Genomic DNA, 22,098 nt, shown 5'->3' with positions numbered 1-22,098 from the left:
TTTTCATTTAATCTACACGCACCCTAAGTCTTTATTTGCATTTGTACAGCATCTGCTACAACAGAACTTTAGTCAGGATTGTCATCTCTCCTCATCGAAGGACGTACAAATAATTAACACAGACAGCGGTGATGTTTCTTATTGATTTATGTTTAGCCTTGAACCCTGGGGGTGCAGACTCAAGGCTTGCTTAGAGAGCCAGTATCCCAGGAGCCCTCACACTGAGGGTGGGACCCAGGGAGGGGTCCCAGAACTGAAAAAAGGCTGAGACCCAGATCACGAGGTCCAAGAGGCCCAGAGCCACCTGTGTCCAGGGCTGGGCAGGGGAGGGGTCTGGGAGCTCAAGGGGGCAGAGTGCATAAGAAGGAAAATCAAAGGGAGAACATCTCTGAGGCTTAGGGCGTGGAGTAGGGGAGGAAAAGGAACCACACCGTTTGCCCTTAAGGCTAGGTCCTGTAGGGCACCTGTAGTCAGGCCGAGAGGAACCTACCAAGGTTGGATGTCTGGATAGCGGCCAATGGGGCCTCAGACCCAGGGGAAACTTACTGGATTCGGGCTCACTCTAAGGCCTGCTAGCAGCCTCCTTGAATCAACCTGTAATATTAAGAGCGAGGCACGGCTGGTGAACAATGAAGAGAGAGTGACATTAGAGCTGGAGCCAGGCAGGAGCAGCAAGGCCGCTAGGGGCGTCATGGCAGCCCCTGCGGCTGTGAGCCTGTCACAGAGTACTTCTAGTTTTTCCTTTGAAAGGAAAATATAAAGTAGTGATAAAATTATGATCGCATAATCTGTGATTCCATGACTCGTTTCTTTAAAATTGGTTTAATGGACCACCGATAGTACAGTGCAGCCCCAACACAGCAGGCCAGGCTGCCAGTGGCCAATACATTCATGGGCTGGATCCAGGTGTTCCTGCTCTGGCACGTGGGTGGGCACCATCTGGCCAGGTGGGGGACAAACTGGCTTCAACACAGCCCTGATGGGGAAAGGAGCTTGACCCATCCTTGTCAAGAGGGAAAGAAGGCTAGCCAGGTGACCCCGTAGGGAGGGAAAGAGTGCGTGGCCTGGCCCAACCCGGCCCTGCAGGAAAGGAAGGGGACACGGTCCAACCCTGATCCCGAAGTGGGGGAACGTGGCCCAGGCCCACGGGGGAAAGAGGCATAGCTTGGCTCAGACCAGCCATGCAGGTACTGGGGCTTGGGGATTTGGCAGGGGAAGTGGTGGGGAGGCTGTGTTCATGGCCACCACTCGCTTGCTGCCAATTCCCCAGACCCATGGGGACCCCACAAGCCAGATGTGATGGCTCCATGGGGCTGCATTTGGCCCAGGGGATGGAAATTGAGCAACCCTTGTCTAGAAGATGCATAATACATCAATTTATATTTGCTTACAGAGATAATTAATAAAACATAAATATCAATGAAATGTTAGTTAAAATCTCAAAAGATTAAAAAATACCTGTCAGCATTTTCATTTTTACACTCTCTGCCTTGTATGGATAGCCATTTTAATAATATAACATTAGGTATCGTTTTCAAAAGATCCTGCCTGTTTGAAAATATGCATAAGTGGAGCAGCTGTAAATGCTTCACAACAAGTCGTAGCGCTGAAAGAAGAAGAAAAAAAAGTTAATTTCTCAATTAGTGAATGAGTTCACATTTTGGACTCTAAAAATACCCACGGTTAGTTCTGTAGACAATACATTTAGAAATCCTTTCCAAGAGTTACAGAAGTTCCATGTCCAATACAAATCACCATTTCCAAAGATACTAACAGAGCCAACAAACAGTCTTCAAAGCAACCTTGAAAACAGCACAAGAAAAGCTGGAAAGCAGGGTTTGATGCTTTTCCACCACAAATCATACTAGCCTATCTTCAAAAAGGCCAAAAGGTTCCCAAACAGTTATGACTTTTATTCCCTACCAGCCTTTACTAGACCTGAACTAGCAGCTTAAACGTCAAAACTTTTCATTCTATTTTTAATCTGTCGTTTTTTATTTTTTTAAATCTATTTTTAATCTTTCTTGTTTCCCCAAGAAAAGCCATTTTAAGGATCCGATCCAATTGACACTGAGATGAATGGGAGTCTTTTCACTGACTTTACAGAGTACTGAATCAAGCTCAAAGCATTCGTAGTGGATGATTTCCTCTTTGGAACCCCGCCCCCCACTCCGCAAGGGAAATCACCTATCAGTTATGATACCACATACCAATGTAAGAGCAGAGACTCGCCAAAACAAAAGCAAAACACCCAACCTCCATCAATCAGTGTTAAAACAGAAACACGTTTCTAAGTGTGTAAATCAGGAAGAAGAAGGGCTTTTTTCAGCATTGAGGAAATCGGGACTGTTAGTCTTAACTTTACACAGAAGAGCAATTTTAAAACTATCCCATACTAAATCCCAAGATTAATGTAAAAAGATGAAACTATCTCACCAGAGGAAAGAGTTTAGACAGGTGAGAAACAGAACCTAGTATTCATGGAAGGGTAATTATTGGTTTGGCTAGGCACTTTTGCTCCTATTTGCTCTAATATAATTTCCCAACCTTAAAATACATTGTACCTTCTCTTTGGGTGTGCATCATACAGTATTTCATGACACTACTTTACCCATTTAAAGGTAAAAATCCCAGTGATACAACATTCAAATTGGAAGATTTAAAATTATAGCAAAAACTAGAATAAATATCCCCCACCACAACTCTGCCTAGATAAGTCTTTTGGTTTCTATTGAACAAAAGAAGACTGATACATATAATTCTTCCTACACGTTCAGGTTAACAGGAACAGAATGATTCATATACACTACGGTACTAAAATGACTGCCTTACTGGACTCATTTTTGGCAACTAAACCTATTACTTATGTTCACTTGGAAATTTTAAAAGCCTTGGTGGGGTGATATAGTTGGGGGTAGTCCTGCTTCAAGCAGGGCATTAGACTAGGTGACCTCCTGAGGTCCCTTCCAACCCTAATTTTCAATAATTCTGTTTAGCTTTGAAGCATGGGAAGTTTCATTCAAGAAGTGAGAGTTTCTAGTCAAGATTTTTCCCCTCCCCCAAAATGCAGGAGCATGTGAAATCAGATTTTACTGTCAGTATTTTTAAAGCATAATTACAACTGCTATTGCTAAATGAATAGATCCTATTAGAAAGGGAAGCCAAGCAACTTCCTATGTCAGGGAGCAGATATGTAGTAAATTAACTGGAATCAAAGTGGTTCCATAACTTCATCAAGCACTTTCTCCTTTCTTTTCCTATGGGCATGCATGACCATGCAAAGGGTGTGGGAAATAATGTTTCAGGCCTCACCTAGCCAGATATTGTGCCTATTTAAATAAAATTGGTTTTAAAGTTATCAACACAAGCTACACCAAGAAAACCACCTGTGAATTGGTGTGCACTACTTAAACTGACCAGATTGAGTAAACCAGAGTTAAACTGGTTCAACTTTTTGTGTAAGCAAAGCCAGAGGCATAACCAGGAGCGTCAGTGCCCGGGGGAGACAGCGCCGAGCGCTGGAGCGGGAGGTGAGGAGCGTCGAGCGCTGGAGACTCCCTGAAAACCGGCAGTTTGTTCAGTAACGAACTAACTGCAACTTGAGGCCTTTAGGCCTACGCTGAATGAAACAAGGAGACAATTTCAGTCCTACTTAATGTCTTCACTGGAGCATGTCTGAAATCAGTCCCCATTAACAGGCATGAAAAATATACCCAGGTGCTATTGAAGATGCCGTAGAGAAAGCGATCATCGTGGCTTCCTGTACCTAGCACGGGGGTTTCTCAGCCTGTTTCGGCTCCAGGCGCCCGTCTGCAACTGGCCTGAGTTTTGTGCCACCTGCTTTTCACAACTAATTTCACTCAGTTTTTCATTATGAAAAATAGTAGACTGACTCCCACCCCTACTCACTCACTCGGTGTGTGAGCCCATGCAGCCACGTACATGCATGCACATGTGTGTGTGTGTGTGTATGTACATGCATGCACACACATCTGCATGTGTAGGTGTATACACACAGTGCACCTGTAGCACATAGGGTACAGCGTGCCTGCAGGTGCATACTGCGTGTGTGCATGCAGGTGTGCGCAAACAGGCAGAAGTGTATGTGCACTGCCAACGCACTCTTTCCATGTATGTATACTGACATGCACACGTATGTGTATACGTGTAAAGTGTATATGTGCATATCTACACCCCAACCCCCCGTACAAACACCCGTGGGCAACCCCTCGCAGCCGAGGACGACCCTCTCTCAGCCGGGCCGCGTGTCTGCGCGGGGGCGGGGGCAGCTCTGGAGTGCGGACCGGACACACCGGGCTGCTCCTGCCCCCCCCACCCCCGCTCCTGCGGCTGTGCAGAGACCCGGCCTCCATCGTGTCGGTGCCGCGGGGTGTCGGAGCGGGCCTGAGGCGGCCTCGACACGCTGCCTCCGCCTCAGCTACAGCAATGGCAGAGTCTTTGCAGTACCTGCCTTGTACGGTAGTATTCAGTCTTGGTGACACGAGTAAAATGTACAGTGTGTTATAACGAGTCTAGTTGCACAAAGAGGGATCTGACTTGCTGTGGCAGGATGACATGTTTTTCCTCTGTTTCCTTCTCCTGTTCCATAATTTTGGTTTGACAGCTCTAGGCTTCAGACTGCAGTTATTAAATTAATTTTAACAAAGACTTTCAAAGACTGTCTCTAGCAGTCTAGGAAAAGAGACACTGAAGAAATATCCTCATTAGGAGAGGGAAAGCATCTAGTTAAATTTTTCATAATTGCATTCATAATTGTATATCTAACCTTCAAGGGTGACAATTTTAAACACTCCTAAGGGAGTTAACGTGAAACGTTAGCTTTTCTCTCCTTATGTGAAATGTTCGGTGATTTGTACCATGCTGTCGATAGTAGTCTGAGTCCTATCTCTCCAGAAACAAAAAGTTACTATCGTCCTCTGTCCTTATCAGGGGAACATGCAATGGGAAAAGCATATAGAGACCCACATACTTTTGCTAATAAGGACCCACTATCCCCCTCTTCCTCCTTAGTGGTACATAGGCATGAGATGTTTCCATCCCAGGTCCACTGTGATGGGTGTCCAGGACCTTTGTGCCACTGCCTTGTCTCCCATTATAGGAAACATCAATGCTGCAAGTAATAATATCTTTTCTGAGCTAGGCTGCTCTTGCAATCAAATCTACTCACCACTGCCCTGCCTTTGCCAGTCCTCACATGTGATGCCTCCTTGGAAGTTACTAGAAGGGGCTTGGGTTTGTATCTGACTGGTCGGTGCAAAGCCCTGTCTAAACTGGGCGGATCATATTTTGCTCTCCTTACCCTTCACCTTCAGCCCCGATCCACCTGGTTCAGACCCACAATGTTTGGCCTTTCTTATTGAAATGCCTGCGTGCAGAGAGACCGGCTGCTTTGGTGCTAGGTGGATAATGGGGACAGCTCACTGAGTTAAGCTTGACCCACCCATTTTCTGGTGTTGATGATACTAATAATAGGAATAATGGGAACTATAACAGCAACTGCTTGCACTTTACACCCAGCTGAGGATCTCAAAGCGCACTTCCCACAAGGTTAGGTTAACACTCCATGAAGTAAGGGGTATGACGCCGCTTTTAACAAAGGGTATATTGAGACCCATAGTGACTAGATGACATGCCCAAGGCCACAAGGCTGGTCAGTGGCTGAGCTTCGTGCCAGTTCTGTGCCTCGTGCGCTCATGCTTGACCTGCCTTTCCCACTGCAAGATAGCAGTGTGGCATGAAAAGGATGTTTAGTCCGTCAGAGCGGTCCAGAGGCCTGCTCCCTTCCCCCGTCCCCTGGCTAATCAGCTCCTTCATCCTGAACCGCAGCCCCCACGCAGCAATCCTGCTGAAGGATATTAGAAAGGGTAAATGGCAAAATCCCCCTTCGGTTCCCACATCATGCTGATGAAATGATGCTGTTTTTGAACTTTCCTTCTGGAAGCTGGGTATTGATCCTGGAAGTAAGAGAAGGGATGTTTTAAATGAAAGTGAGCTCTTCAAGCTAACCTTTTTAGGTTGTGAGACCCCAGGCAGTACCTTAAAAGATATTTAAATAGGTCCCCATGGAGCTGTGCGACTTTGCTTGCATGGAGTGGACCAGATTCCTCTCCCAGATACACACACGGGCTTGGCTACAGCAATTTAGCCCCGCTGCTTTGGAGGCATGCAATCGCTTTGCCAGGACCTCGCGTTTCCCCTGCTCCAAGACCTCTAAAATCCCCGGCGACCTCCTCATGTGCCAGCAGTAGCTCCTGCCTCATTACGGCGCCTTACAGGTCCATGAGCAGGGAAATGATGGAAGAGAGGAGTGGCTTCTACCCTTTTTCTGCCTCACTTCCCACTGCAGAAATGTACTTAATTATTGAGCATGAAACCACATCACCCACAGGCATACACTTAGCTATGCAAATTTTGCCCTGAGACTGAATGCCCATATAATAATTCATAATTATCTGCACTGCTTGATCTAGAGACGCACAGGACAAAGGAGGTATCATTAGCTGAATCAGCCCCTGGCTATCGTGAGGGACGCGTGAGCCTAAACGCGGCATCAGTCTCATTTACAAGCTTGCCCCGAGGGGCAGCCCTCCCATGATCAGTGGCAAATCTCTGAACTGCCATCTTGGTGCATGCAATTATTTCCCCAGCTTCTCTGTTGTCCTCTCCTCAGCTGCTTGATTCTGCATGGGTCTCTTTGCAAGTGTGCAGTCATAAATAAGCCACCTCTGCCTTCCCCTGCTTTCCAGCTGGGGCAGCATCTGCTGCAAGTTACGGCGCCTCCACGCCCGTCCCCTCCGTCAGCAGGGTCCCACAGCTCACAGGAAGAGCTGAGTTACCTACAGACTTGAGCTCTTCCTCCCCTAGTTGCAAGCCTCATGCTCTAGATGAGCATTTTCCTCATATCACAAGACTGGATTTGCTGAAGGGCAAGCAGCAGCAGAATTATCCCTGTGCATCACAGATGGCGACGGCAGGCAGGGGGCAATGAGGAGTACAGGTGCGGACCGCTGAACCAGAAATGCCTGTTGCATTGGTGCTCTCCATCGTGCGTCTTCAAGCAGACCCTCTTCTCCCGGGAAGGGGACTGATGTCCCAGAGATGCTTGGATTTCTTGCCGCACGACTCTGCCGGACGGGACAGATGAGGTGAGCCATATAGTACACACATGGGGTTCCCAAATCCGCTCTGTTGGGCATCAGAGTCCATCTCCTCCACATTCAAAGAGCAAGTCGCTCTCCCCACCAGGCTCCCTGGCCAGACCAGCAACACCAGAGTATCAAGAGGAACTGCATCTGGGAGCAGGACATCACAAGCACCTGCCAGGATTACCTGCGGTCCTCTTGCACCCTCGGCACCAGGACAAGCGCACCATGGTCTTGGATAACTCCAGGAACTGCTTTTGTGTATTGCCAAAGCACTGGGGATGGAAGTGGCTGTGATCCCGGGGAAGCTCTGACAAGCTGTTCAGCATCCCATAGCAAGGATTGCCCTCTCCATAAGCAAAGGCTGGCTTGAGTCGGGTGAAGTAAAGTGCATCAAGACACAGTATCAACACCATTAATGGGCAGGGAGTCCTGTCCTCCCAGCTTCTTAGTCTTGCTGGTGTTGAAGTCGAGCAAGAGCCCCCAGAACAGTGAGCTGAAATAGCATAACCGGGGCCGGGGGGGCAAAGCTCATTTATCTGTGTATGAGATGTATTCGCTGCCCTCCGTAAGAACAGCTCAAAGCAGCTTACAGTAAAACCAGATAAAAATAAAGACAGATTAAAATAATAGGTAACAGAACAACCTCCCAAACTCACACTCCCTGGAGAGTTACTTCCCAGGGCTGTGGTGGACGAGGTTTCAAACCAGGGGAAGCATCTTCCCCTCCTGGCATTTTCTAATTACAGGGAAGAGGAGGGGCCTTCATCCCACCCTAGACCTGGGGCAACCCCGGGAATACAGGCACCACCTTGCATTCGGGCAGGAAATGCTTCCCTTCGCCATACCACGGCTCCCAGCCTGAAGGACACGTTTCTCTTATAATCTCTTCAGACCGCTGGAAATACCGGAGGGGTCAGCTCAGTGACCCAGCCCGCCCTTCGCCCTGCAGATAGTCTGCAGCACCGGGTAGTGTCCAGGCATGTAACTCCACATGCATGTGGCTGCGTCGCCCAACAGAGAAGTGTGGCAGGACTCAAATCTTGTGCCGTGTCTAGCCCTAGGGTTCAACTCCTGAATCAACTGATTACTCTTCTCATCCCCTTCCTGAAGCTTCAATCAGCATGAAGAGAGGAAGACACAGCATAGCCTGGGTGTAGCTTCACAGCCGTGTGTGTGTGTGTGTATATGTGTGTGTGAATATATATTCACGCATATGTGCATATGTGCATGCACATATATATATTCTATATATATGCATGTGTGCATGCATGCACGCACACTACACACACACACATATATATATATATATATATATAGTGTGCATGCACGCACACACACACATGCACATATAAATATATAAGCATAGAGATATTCTTTCTATATCTGCATTTTATACACATGCAAAACACTACTCATAATAGGTCTGAATAGGTTCAACAAATGCAACAAAATGGCTTAGGCTGGGAGGAAAAACCCAGTATGTTGTTTTCCAGCGTTCAGGCTCTGCTGTCTAAACACTGGTACGAGTGCTTACCATTAAACTCATATATTGCCCCACTGATTTGAATGGGACTGCTCACAGGCTTAGATATATAAGCCTGAGATGGCAGAATTGGGATCTTAGGATGGAAATATATGGGATTACTAGCAGTTGCTAGTTGTATCCCAGTTGTATCACTTAGCTACAGCAAATAAAGTCATTTTTAGTGTGTAGGTAAATGGAAAGCTCAAATCATTTCATTCTGGGAGATGAAAATGAATACTGTGGGTTTGACCTCTCCTTTCCGCCTGAGAGAATGAATTGCTGTTTCATTTATAATGAATTACAACACAACGTAGGAAACACGCGTGTGGTTTTAAACTCCACGTTAACGTGATTTGTGTAATTCATATCACGGCGATTGGCATATGACTAATGGCGCTGTATTAAAGTAATCTTGAAGCAAGTGAGATGAACGTAACTCTTGCACCAGTGATTAGCGTCCAGGCATGTACAATGCAAGTGATCCTCCCTATCCTGTGCCTCTCTCCTTCATGAGAAATTTGCCCTCTGATTTTTACATCTGATTATAATGTATAGGTAATTACAATGCCTGGGTAATAATAATCTGCTGCTAGCTGTTTTGTGCAGGTTTCATAGTGTACCCAAGCATCGAGGCTCTCATAAGCATGAATGTTTTCATAATAAATCTTCTTGCCTGTATTCATGTTGAACTACACGTTTCATGGAGGAAATGATAATAAGTGGTAAACACTTCTAATTCAAGTAGTGTGCAAGTTAAGAAGGAACTGTCTCTTGGTACTTGGCTCTGAGCAATTATAATTCATCTTAATAATTCTAAGGTCACTAACTTCAGCAGGGTGCCAACATTTAAAGGGCTTTCAGCATGTAGTTTAAGCGCAGGGGATGACACCCGCTGTGTTGCCTCACTTTAATATTTATGCAGATATGACCTCTGTAGAAAAAAGATGAACCAATATCCTACCGGTATAAAAGCCACGTCTGCGATTTTATTTTCTCATAAGTGAATGGATATTGTTATTATGCAGTTACAAGCATTCTGGCTTTCTTTTGTATTGCAAGACAACATGATCAGTCAGAAAAATGCTTTTCCCCCCCAGCGATGTGCTAACACTTCTGTCACGTTCTTGCTAGAAATACGTTATTTAACGAATCGAGCCATGCTGTCCTTGAACAGAACATCCTCGACACGCGCAGGGATCAGACAAATTCCAGCAGAGATTTTTTTTTCCTTTGCTGAGATTTTTTATTTTTACATTTTCACCAAGGCAGCGGAGGGAGCGGATAGAAGAAGGCTTACCCAAGGAAGCGCTGCGCTGGGCGGCCACGCCAGGCAGTGGGAATCCTTTTCAAGTTTTTGTTTAACCCAAGGTGTTTTTCATTATTTAGGGAATGCAAAGCAGAAAATTAAGACAGAGCATCTCAGCATCCTGGTGAGCAGCTTAGCACTGTGCAATTAATGTCTATTGATCGTGATGAAATGAGGAGTGAGAAGGAGGGAGGGTGAGAGGAACATCAGGAAAGCAGGACGAGATCTGCATTGAAAAAGTTGGCAAGGAAACCTGGTTACCAAGAAGTCATACTTGCTTTAATCGTTTGGATCTGCCGCCATATAAAAGCTATGAACAGCTGAAAGAGAAGCTGCTTTTTGCAATTGAAGAGACCGAAGGATTTGGTCAAGAGTAGAAGGGGCTTCTGGGCAAAGAGGAGATCTTGCATTAGTAAAAGGCCCAGCCAACTAAAATTGCACACGTGATTGTATATAAGCTTTTGTTCTGTACAGTGATCTTTCTGGAACTCTAAAGTAGAAATGTTCACCGTTCTTCCACAGAGATATGCAAAACAGTTCAGCCTTTTCTACTTTATTTATTGCCCCTTCAAAAAACCAGGAAAAAAATCAAGTTTTGAAAGTGGACAAGAGACTTTATTTAAACTATATATATATATATATATATTAAAAATATATTGAATATATATACTGGTGGGCTCTAGTTTTATAGAGCTTTAAGTGTATGAAACATTTATTTCTAAGCGAGGGGCACGACAAGTCTCTCACTGGGGTTGTAGAGAGGCAGCAGCAAGGCGCCAGACTTCCATGCGTAGATCCTGAGATGGTGCACAGTCACTTGGAAGAACTGGATGCCTTTAAGTCGGCAGGCCCGGATGGGCTCCATCCGACGGTGCTGAAGGCACTGGCCGACGTCATTGCAGAGCCACTGGCGGGAATATTCGAACGCTCGTGGCGCACGGGCCAAGTCCCGGAGGACTGGAAAAGGGCTAACGTGGTCCCCATTTTCAAAAAGGGGAGGAAGGAGGACCCGGGCAACTATAGGCCAGTCAGTCTCACCTCCATCCTTGGTAAAGTATTTGAAAAAATTATCAAGGCTCACATTTGTGAGAGCCCTGCAGGACAAATTATGCTGAGGGGAAACCAGCACGGGTTTGTGGCGGGCAGATCGTGCCTGACCAACCTAGTCTCTTTCTATGACCAGGTTACGAAACGCCTAGACACAGGAGGAGGGGTGGATGTCGTATACCTGGACTTCAGGAAGGCCTTCGATACGGTATCCCACCCCATACTGGTGAACAAGCTAAGAGGCTGTGATGTGGATGACTGCACAGTCCGGTGGGTGGCGAATTGGCTAGAGGGTCGCACCCAGAGAGTTGTGGTGGATGGGTCGGTCTCGACCTGGAAGGGTGTGGGCAGTGGGGTCCCGCAGGGTTCGGTCCTTGGACCGATACTCTTTAACATCTTCATCAGCGACTTGGATGAGGGAGTGAAGTGTACTCTGTCCAAGTTTGCAGATGACACAAAGCTATGGGGAGAACTGTACACGCCGGAGGGCAGGGAACAGCTGCAGGCAGACCTGGATAGGCTGGACAAGTGGGCAGAAAACAACAGGATGCAGTTCAACAAGGAGAAATGCAAAGTGCTGCACCTAGGGAGGAAAAATGTCCAGCACACCTACAGCCTAGGGAATGACCTGCTGGGTGGCACAGAGGTGGAAAGGGATCTTGGAGTCCTAGTGGACTCCAAGATGAACATGAGCCGGCAGTGTGACGAAGCCATCAGAAAAGCCAATGGCACTTTATCGTGCATCAGCAGATGCATGACAAATAGGTCCAGGGAGGTGATACTTCCCCTCTATAGGGCGTTGGTCAGACCGCAGTTGGAGTACTGCGTGCAATTCTGGGCGCCACACTTCAAGAAGGATGCGGATAACCTGGAGAGGGTACAGCGAAGAGCAACTCGTATGGTCAAGGGCCTGCAGACCAAGCCCTACGAGGAGAGACTAGAGAAACTGGACCTTTTCAGCCTCCTCAAGAGAAGGTTGAGAGGCGACCTTGTGGCTGCCTATAAGTTCATCACGGGGGCACAGAAGGGAATTGGTGAGGATTTATTCACCAAGGCGCCCCCGGGGGGTTACAAGAAACAATGGCCACAAGCTAGCAGAGAGCAGATTTAGACTGGACATTAGGAAGAACTTCTTCCCAGTTTGAGTGGCCAAGGTCTGGAACGGGCTCCCAAGGGAGGTGGTGCTCTCCCCTACCCTGGGGGTCTTCAAGAGGAGGTTAGATGAGTATCTAGCTGGGGTCATCTAGACCCAGCACTCTTTCCTGCTTATGCAGGGGGTCGGACTTGATGATCTATTGAGGTCCCTTCCGACCCTAACATCTATGAATCTATGAGATGGAAAGGGAAAGCTAGCAGGAGAGGAGGAGTTTGTGTGGCCTTGCAAAACGTGTCGAGGGCATGTTGCTGTTCTGTTCTTTGTTGCAAACCTCCCCGTTTCACTCCTGACCCAAAAAAGTCTGTCCCAATTCAGCAATACTAAGCCCGTTGGGGAGCAGCAAATGAATCCAGCATCTCCTTGTGTGGAAGTGTCCCTCCGGTAGGACAGTCTATTTTCCTTTCAAGCCCGGCCTCTATGGCTTCAGAGGAAGCATCAGAGCAGCTTTGCTAAGGACAGTGAAGAGGGCAAAAAATGTTTCTGATGAGATTGCTAATTATACAGACTTTAAACATGAGCTGACACCAGCTTTATTGCTTTTACTACCCTGGGCACATGCTGGCTCCTGCAGGAATACACGACGTGTGCCATGCCGGCCATCGCTTGCCAGCGTCTAGAAAGTTGGGTGAGAAATGGCAGGTTTTGTCTGTCCTTATGTATGTAGCTGAAGTGCCAGCGAATGCCTTTTCTCAGGTGGCATCAGCAATGCAGCCTCTTCCCATTTTGCCCTCTCCGGTTCGTTCTGCACGACGGTTGCAGTGGGTCTCATCCGTGCCGCGTGCGGCGCGTGGCGCGCTTTTTCCGTGGCGCCTTTGCAACAGTCGCAGATCCCACAGCCAAGGAGCAGCAGGCGCGTCGAGGTTCAGATTTGACTATCCAATACAAACAACACATTGCCCTTTCACTAGACCTCTGGAGCCCCTTCTAGTCATTAATAGTTACCTCTGCCCACTTACGTTCATGTTGAAAACGTTCCCATTTTGCTTGAGTCCTGACTGAGGTTAACCCGCACGAGTTCTCCATGCAGCGTTGTATCTACAGGCTAGAGAGATGGGGGATCTGCTGTTTGCTGTAAAGACGCATGTTTTCCTTTTGAATAATCCTCTTGTAGGAAGTTAGCATTATGCTGACACTAACAAATGCCAGTCTGCTTTTAGGCTGGAAAAAAGTAAGTGGTGCAAAAGGGAATAGGCACTGAACCGCTATTAGGGCTGCTAATTAGCCATTATTGGATTCCATTAATCTCCTGAGTTGACTAAAAGAGTTACGGTTGCTGAAGCCCGTTTGTGTTGAGCTGGAAGGGAGGTTTAACAAAGCCCATGGGCCCAAGATACCTGCAAAAAGCAGGTTCCCTGGACCCACTTCAATTTGCATTTTGTGGTAGAGAGAGTTAAGGAAAGATACTTATGAGACAAATATCTTGAGAGCAAATGCTATCAAAGAGCGGTGTGCGCTAGCATGCATTTCAGCACAGATCTCCCAAGCCAGTAATAGCTAGATGTGAAGCAGAAGAGTTCACGCTGCTGTATGGAGTTTACAGCGGGCAAAATACGAAGCCAAATTACACTAACACACCCCTTTTTTGGTTTCAAAAGAGAACCAGAAATCAGGGATACTTTCCACGCACCCCAGACTGGAAAGCCTCCCCACACCAGGACCCCCAACCCCTACCAGATCCAGCCTCCTCCATCCGAACCATCTGCTCTTTCCTATGGCCCTTGGGGAGGACGAAGATGAGCTTCTCGCCTGGGAAGCAGGAAGGGTCAGCGTTCAGTTTGACCGCGTTGTCCAGATTTTAAAATGACTCCAGGCACAGACGGTTTGACTGTGAGCTGGATCACTGTCACAGAAGAGTCAAGTCCTCATCCCATGCCAGGTCCACCCCCCTTTATGCATAAACCCCTTGACTGAAAAAAAAATCAGGTCTTTAATTGCATTTAATGACGTTCTAACGTTCGTGGTCATGCCATTACTTTTCCAGAGGGGAAGGAAAAGCCTCTCCTCCAGCGCCGTGTCCTGAGTCTGCTGGCAGCCTCACACAGCAGCTCTGAAGGGTGAAGTCCCCCTCCCCAAAGAGCCTCATTGTGATGTTTACTCATTTACATGCCAGCATAATTAACTAGTTCATTGCTGCCCATTTATCAAACGGGATGGGGAACTGTGTTGGGCTGGGAGGAATTGGGACTTGCTGGAGAAGGGATTATGCAGAGGGAACGGAGGAGAGATGCCAAGAAAGAAGAGTGGGAGAGAGAAAGGAAAGTAGGGAACGAGGGAAACCCAGGAGTAGGCTTGGCGGTGGCTATGAAGGTGAGTGGATAGTGTCATGGGCTGGTTAACAGCTTCATTGCTACACATGCTGCCCTTGACCTTTTTCCTTGAGAACGTGAGGGATCGAAGGGATTGCTATCGTCAATGAGGTCTTGCCCTGCAGCCCATCACTAAAAATGGAAATTTGCCTTCTGCAAAATTAAGCTTGGCCCCCCCCCAGCCTGGTACGAGGAGTCCCGGGCTGCACTGCACGACTACTCCTGCTGCCACTAGGATTTTTGCTATGATGTGTATATTGAGTGAAATGCTTCATGCAGTAAAGGTTATTTTCAAGGAAATTTAAGATGTACCGTTTACTTGGTGGGAGAGGAAGCAATACCGCCTTTGGCACTACTGTCCCTTCAGACCATAATTCAAAGGTCTTGGCTACAGAACCCATGTACGTTAATGTAGTCGAGTATTATACAGAATTAATATTTAAGTATTATAAATCACTAGCTCTTCTGTAGTGCATGGCTTGCTTACTAGAATGATAATACACTTGTTAAATCTTTTAAATGGCTTAACGCTATTCAATAAATGTGCACATTGCTAATTAAAGCAACATTACCACGAGAGGTGATCAGATTACACATATTTCTTCAACAATTGCCTCTTGTAAATTGAATAGAAGAAAGGTGGTATTTTCCTGTAAGACTGATTTGAGTTTGAAAATGTCAATAGATGCAAAAAGCCACCCCAGAGCCTTACTCGATAAAATGCAAGTAGAGAAGTAATGACATGGTCAATAGTAACTGCCATCACCCATAGAGAAATCAGATTGCCAGGCCTAGATCTATAAAACTCTTGCCAAAGTAGAACCTCATTTACACATACAGATCTTCATAGCCTTTGCGAAGAAAAGCATATGTGACAGCTGAGAGGTTTCAGTTTGCCAAAGATCTTTCACTCTGAATACAGTAAATGTCACATCTGTTTATTTATGGTTAAATTTTGCTAACTATCTGTAGAAATATTTGGATTTTTCCTATAGTGATGGAGATGTTTTAAAAGCAAGAGAATCCAGACTGTAATGCAGCTGCAGCACAAAACCATATGGGCGCTAAAGGGAGGAAAGATGCATCACAAAATTACTTGAAGTAAACATAAACCACATGTAATCCTCAGAAGGATATGAGACAGAATACATAAATGCCTGGATATTGCTATGAAAGGATGCAATCAGGCAGTAAGTTATTGCACATGCCGAAAATAATCACACTTGCATAGCGCTTTACATTTTCCAAATGCCAAACTGCAAGCATTATCTAATTTATCCAGGAAAGCTGAATGATTTCAGCAACCAAAGTGGGGATGTAGCAATGTTTAGATCCTGCTTTGGAAAACTATGCAGGTGATAACTACGCGTCCCACTTGTTTCACAGCGTCCCAGGAACTTCGTTTGGGCCACCTGAAAAGCCTTGGGTTTTCTTTTAATCCATTAACATCTTTGGCTTTGTTACAGCTTCTTTACAAGGTGTTTCTACTTGATTTATTGGCATCCTGGGAATATGTCCATCAGGAGCAAGCGGTCCCGTGGCATGAACAGTCAATATAACGAACACTGTCAGGAGTGGCTGGAAGACTCTGTGTACTTTTGTCTGACTTTCTGGCCGGCCTTAAATCTTACAACGGGGAAGAACATTTTTTAAAACAAGTCTCATCTGAGATTAACAGCAATTACTTGTACACTGTGTTGTTTTACATACCCTTTATACTTTTTATTTTATTTTTAAAATAAAAAGTAGAATTGTACTGAGGATTAGCTTTCCAAAAATGCATCACAGGGAGCCAACTACTGATTCACATGATTTACATTGGCAGTATCTAGCTTTGCATATGTAATATAAGGAATTAGACATCTGTTAGGGTTTTTGTAACTATGCATGGTATAAACTCTTCCATTGGGTAATTCAGATACAAATGGTGTTGAGGCCCAAGTGCAAACCTGAATTTGTAGATGGTAATATAGATCTCGGTCTCAGATATGAAAAAGATCGGGGCGACTGGCGGCGGGAGGAATAAAACATTTCCTATCAACTCTGAATGTGTTTCTCTTCCTACAGATGACATGGAAGCCATTCCTGTCAAACAGTTTGTTAAACATATCAGTGAACTGTATTCAAATAACCAGCATGGATTCTCAGAAGACCTCGAGGTACGTTCCCTTATCTTTTAATGAAGTAGCCTTTTCCTGCCACAGCTGAACATGTTGTGTACACCTAGCAAGGGACAATGTCAGACCGATATGAGGCCGCTGTGAAAACAGCAAGTCTGCTTCTGCACCCTATCAGATGAAGTATTTCCAGCCGAGAGCACCACGTTTTAAGGCTGTTCATATACCAAGTGCTGGTGAGACCTCATCTGGAAGAGACCTTCTTGGCTTTCAGAAAGGGGAAAGCTGCAGCGCGAGCAAAGGTTGCAGACTGGCCCCCCGCGTGAAATGTCACACGTGGCTCTTTGTCATCGATCACTCTTGGGCCACTTCCCAAAGCTCCCGTCCATTAGTTCTTTGAATTACTATTATCGGTTGCTTACTAGGAAACATCCCCATTGCCATCGCTGGGATTTTTGTCCAAATAACACCTGAACGAGGTGCTTAGTCCACGGTATTTATATCATGCAAAGGTTTTAAGAGCTGCCGCTTGCGGAGGGTCTAGGCTGAATCCCAATCTCTGTTGCCCCCTTGCAAATCTGTTGCAAGTCCTCCAACGTGGGAGTAAGACCAAGATTCAGCCCCTTAGTGCTATAGGAAGGTCCAGTGAGCTACACAAGGCACTTCTGCGCTACGAAGAAACAAGTTTGAGAAGTTTAATGTGCAAATGGCATTGCTCTGGTAATCCTTCCACGTGCTGAAGAAGTCTAGTGCGTGGGTGGCCTCGATGATGTCCGTGAAATTACTGAGTTGAGCAAATGCTCTTCGGCATGAGGAAGAGTTGCAAACTCTGTCCCAAATCTAGTGATCCTGTAGTTAACACGATCTCTAACATTTTCAGGAGCAACTTTCTGCTAGTTCACACCTGGGCGTTGGACACATTAGTGTGGATGAGATGGTTTCAACTAGGAAGGCTGGTAAATAGCAGGCAGCTGTGGTGGCGTTTCAGTGGAGGGCCAAAGACCACTCATATTCTTCAATATACGGCTGTTTTAAAAAAGTAATATAGGTACATGAGTTATAAAGGCAGACGTCTTTACACACATAACAGTGCAACATAACTGGTGGGCTAATATCTAAAGCCGCTTTGCTTAATGGAATAAAGACAAGACTGTATGCAGGTATTGTCTTTAATGGTCCCATTAAAAACCATTTACTGCTGTTTGGTTACTGTCTGTCTGAGTGGCTGCATTGCCTGATGCCCAAAAACTATTGTGCAAGTCATAAACATTTTGTATTCATGAGGATAGCAAATGTGTGAGGTGTTAAAGTGATTTAGTTCAATTGACTGCTGGCTGGATGACTGAGCAGGAATATTGAGGCATTTAACAATGTTGATGGTATTCAGGACAAACATTTATCCTCCAGAGGGTCGAATTTGATCAGGATGATCAAATGCGACTCAGTCTTCTCAATTATGTATGAACTGAGACCCCAGTGCTATTCATCACAGCTGGTTTGGACACCATTTAATTATTCCAAATAATCAGCTACACATCTGTAAACTTGGTCTGACTTAAAGCAGGCTTTGCTTCAGCTGCCTCAAAATCATTGCTATTAACAAATGTTGGACATCTTCCGCCCATAGCTTTCAGCAGAGGGAAATACAGCTCTAATAGCCTTTTTCTTCCCTTCATGCTACGGCTGCTCTCTGTGACTGCCGCTCCGTGATAGCTTGTCAGGAGAGATTGCTTTAGCCAATTAGTCCTGTTCTCGGGAGTTCACCAGCTCTGATGAAGGGAAGCGGCCTTTTATAACTACTGCACAGCGAGCAGATCCTACTCTTTCCGCCAGTGTAAGACTCGGCGTAACTCCTCGAAGCCACCGTGGTTACTCCCATTTTAGTTCGGTGCAAACAAGGCCCGAATTTGGTCCTTAGGTTTTTTTTTTTAAAAACAAATAAAAAAGAAATCTCCTCCTCTGAGAAGAGGCTGCGACTAGAACGATTGCTGCCTTGAGAAGAAGATACATATATATATATATATATATATATATATATATATATATATATATATATACACACACACACACATAGACACGTATACATATGCATATAGACACATATACCTACACATATATACATACACACATATATGAGGAATGGCCCCTTCCTACAATGGCTTATATTCCCTTTGGTGGCACGTGCATGGATAGGATTCTCCTCTCCCTTGTACCAGCATCACCTCAATGGACTCCCAAAGACATCTGTGGTGTAACAAGAACCGAGACCAGGACCGGGATGGATGCATTAAGACCATGGGGTGACATTTCCACAGCACCTAAGCGTGGGAGAAATGGGTGTCCATTTTTTTTTTCCAAAGGAGCCTGAGATGACCGCCGTGCCGCAAGCTCGCTCTCCAGCTGCAGTGAAGATGTAGTTTCTGTGCGACTGAAAGGCAGAGCAGCTCACGCTCATTCAGGCCTTTGGTCACTTTTGAGAGGCAGACTGATGCTCTTAAGTCACTTAGCCAAAAGTATCGTCTGTCCATATAAAGTTCAGTCGCGTGAGAGAAAATAGGAGCCTAGCTGCTGAAAGGGAGCATATTCTTCTCTTCCCCTGGGGGACTTCGAACCATAAGACAGACAGCATCCAAAAAGTAGCTGTAAAGTTTCCGTAGCAGTCAGCTCTGTGAAAGAAGCTGAAAGGGAGATGAGTGTGTTAGGAACAAATGCAATTTGCCCTGAGCAAAAGGCATATATTCTCTTGGTTTGCTTCTCTCTTCTTTCCTGTGTTTTTGGAAGCCTGCCTTGAGTTTTACGGGGAGTTTCATTGTCAGAGGATTCTTTTGGAAGCAAATACTCAAAACCACTTCCCTCTCTCCCTTTTAAAGGCAGAGGTAGAGTTAAATATTTTCCGAATGTGCTAAGGAAGCATTTTATGTGACAGAGAAAAGGTCTCTAAACTCGCAGCTCTTTCTATGGAAGGTAGATCCAAAATGCATCCATATTCCCATCAGGGTGTCATGCTGCCAGAAGACCGCTTTATCATCCAGTTCACTAGTCTTTCTTATACACACAGAATAGTTAAGGATGCCCCTGAGCACAAAGGATGCCCCTGAGCACAATGAATTTAGGACTTTTGATAGCGGAGGAAGCGTTAAGTCTGAGTGGCGCAGGGTCGTGCCTTGTCGCATGTTGTCGGTCTTAGGGGGCACAGGAGGCGAGAGCCCCCCCTGTGATGATGCTAGATGCGAGGGCATCTGTATTGCAGCATAGACAGAAACCCTGCGTTGTTGAGCTGGAAAGTGTAATGCCGGGGAGCGGTTATTTTAAATTGAACAAGTAGAATTTGAAGGTAACAGTACTCAAGGGAGACCCATTTACTTGTGCTTCCTACTGCTAATGGTTCATCTGATGGTCCCACCTTCACACTTCAGTCCAGGTGAGGTCCCTGCCCCTCGGACCTTAACGTCTCATGGGAAGCAAGCCGTGGGAGGAAGAGTTACAAGGAGGATGGAAGTGACGGGAATGAAATGAGTGTGCATGGAGTGACGCTGCTGTGTCTCGGGATGTGTCAGTGCAGGGCAGCTCCTTGCAGAGATATCTGCTCACACATCTGTGTATGCTAGAGGTGTCAACCCCCCCTTGCAGTGCATGGAGCTGGTACACGGACACGTGCCACATGGGGTGTCCCCTGGGCTGGCCCGGCCCTGTGCATTGGTTCCAGCACAGCCCGCTCAGGCCCACAGACTGGCCCAGTGACCCTCACCAGCTTGTGGGGTGGGATGGGTTTGACACCCCTGGTGTACACACCCCTTGGGTCCCAAAACCAGTATAGCTGGCTCAGCATAGCAGTTCGCCTGGCCCAACTAGCCCTGCTGAGAGGCTGCACTCACGGCCACGCTGCTCCTGGGTCTGGAGCGAGCTCACGGCATGCTGTAGTCCCCTGCCCCTAGCCATCCACGAACGGCGTGGCCAGCCCTTCCAGCAGTGCTCGTTGCCAGAGGAAACGACGTTCAAACTGAAGCCGACATGGGAAGCAAAGGACAATGTGGCCTTCGGCATTGCGCGTGCCCCGTGCTGTTGACTGTGGGCCAGCAAAGGCTCTGCCCTCCAGTTGTAATCATTGTTAAAATGGCCTGTCCCTGGCTTTGTGCAGTGCTAGAGTAGCCTGTTCAGTTTGCTTTCCCCTTCCCTGTGTGTCGCATGCCCCCAGCTCTCCCCTTCACCTCGTGTTGCTAAAGGATTGACGCCCACACAAGACTCTCCCAATACTCTGTGCCGTTCCTGTGCAAGGTCCTTGCAAGCCGCTGGGTCTGTAGCAGTGTGTCCTTGGAGCATTTCCTTGGGCCAGCAGGAGCATGGGCAAGGACTACCAAACGTTGGCTCAGGAGATTGTCATGATTGATGGCATGGGGTGAAAAAGATCTTTGTCACGAACAAATTTGCTGTCTTACTGCCGGACGACCCCGACATAATTTCCCGACGCGCCTCCTGAACTAGCTTCCTTTGCCCCTTCAGAAAAAGGTCTTCTGAGCACGCCACCTCGACCACCCCCTTGAAGGAGGGGCGTCCACAGAAGCGAAGCCAACAGGCTGCTTGCTGAGCCAGCCACTTCTAGCTCATTAGCTCATATTACCAGACATGTAGCGGTTTGATTTTACACTTTTAAGTTTAGTGAAAATTCTTTGAAGTTTATCAAACTAATCTGTAACTGGCTTCAGGAAGGCAATGAAAATGGGTCATTAAACTTGGGTGTATCAAATCCCAATTAGCATTAGCACGGACAATATAACTAAAAGCTAAATTAGCCATAATAGCTTGGAATATAACATTTCTTGCAGTAACTAAAGGTCGATTGAAACCGTGTACTTTGGGTTCTCAAGTGGTCAATGAGGAGTTGAAAAGGACAAAATGAGAGGATGTGCCTGTTCATCTTCAGAGAGTAACGTGCTCAGTGTAAAGGACACTGGCTCGTTAGCTAGTCTGCAATTAAAGTCAGCGAAAGAAATGACGTGGTCTAGACGCCTCCTTCCGCAGCGACCCACCGACAGCTGTTCCAGATAAAACCTGAAATTCTCGCGCTGGATGCGAACCCGGTCGTTGGTCTTTGCCCGGGTCACAACATCAGGAGGGACCTGGCCTCGTGCTGGCGTTCTCCAGCCAAAACAAAGGCAAAAATATGGGTTAAAACCTGCAGAGCAGGATCTACCTAAGACGTAGCGACATCACGGGGTGAAAACAGACTGGAGTTTACGTTCACCTCTTCCCGTGACTCCTACCTGTTCCTGCCCCCCCGACCAGCCTGACACCCACCTTTCTTCCCTGAGAAACGTAGCTGCTACTTTGCCTTCTCTACCCGCCAGGCATCCTGGAGGAAGTTGGCCATCTAAGGGAGCCTATGGAAAACCACTTAGCAATAACTCATTATTTGCCTTATAGGGCTGGTTGATTGTCTGATCCCTTTGCCGTGGTATTTTCTGAGACCGGGAGCTC

Source organism: Alligator mississippiensis, chromosome 1, assembly GCF_030867095.1.
Source record: "Alligator mississippiensis isolate rAllMis1 chromosome 1, rAllMis1, whole genome shotgun sequence".
NCBI classification, from domain to species: domain Eukaryota; kingdom Metazoa; phylum Chordata; order Crocodylia; family Alligatoridae; genus Alligator; species Alligator mississippiensis.
This window is presented reverse-complemented; position numbering follows the sequence as displayed.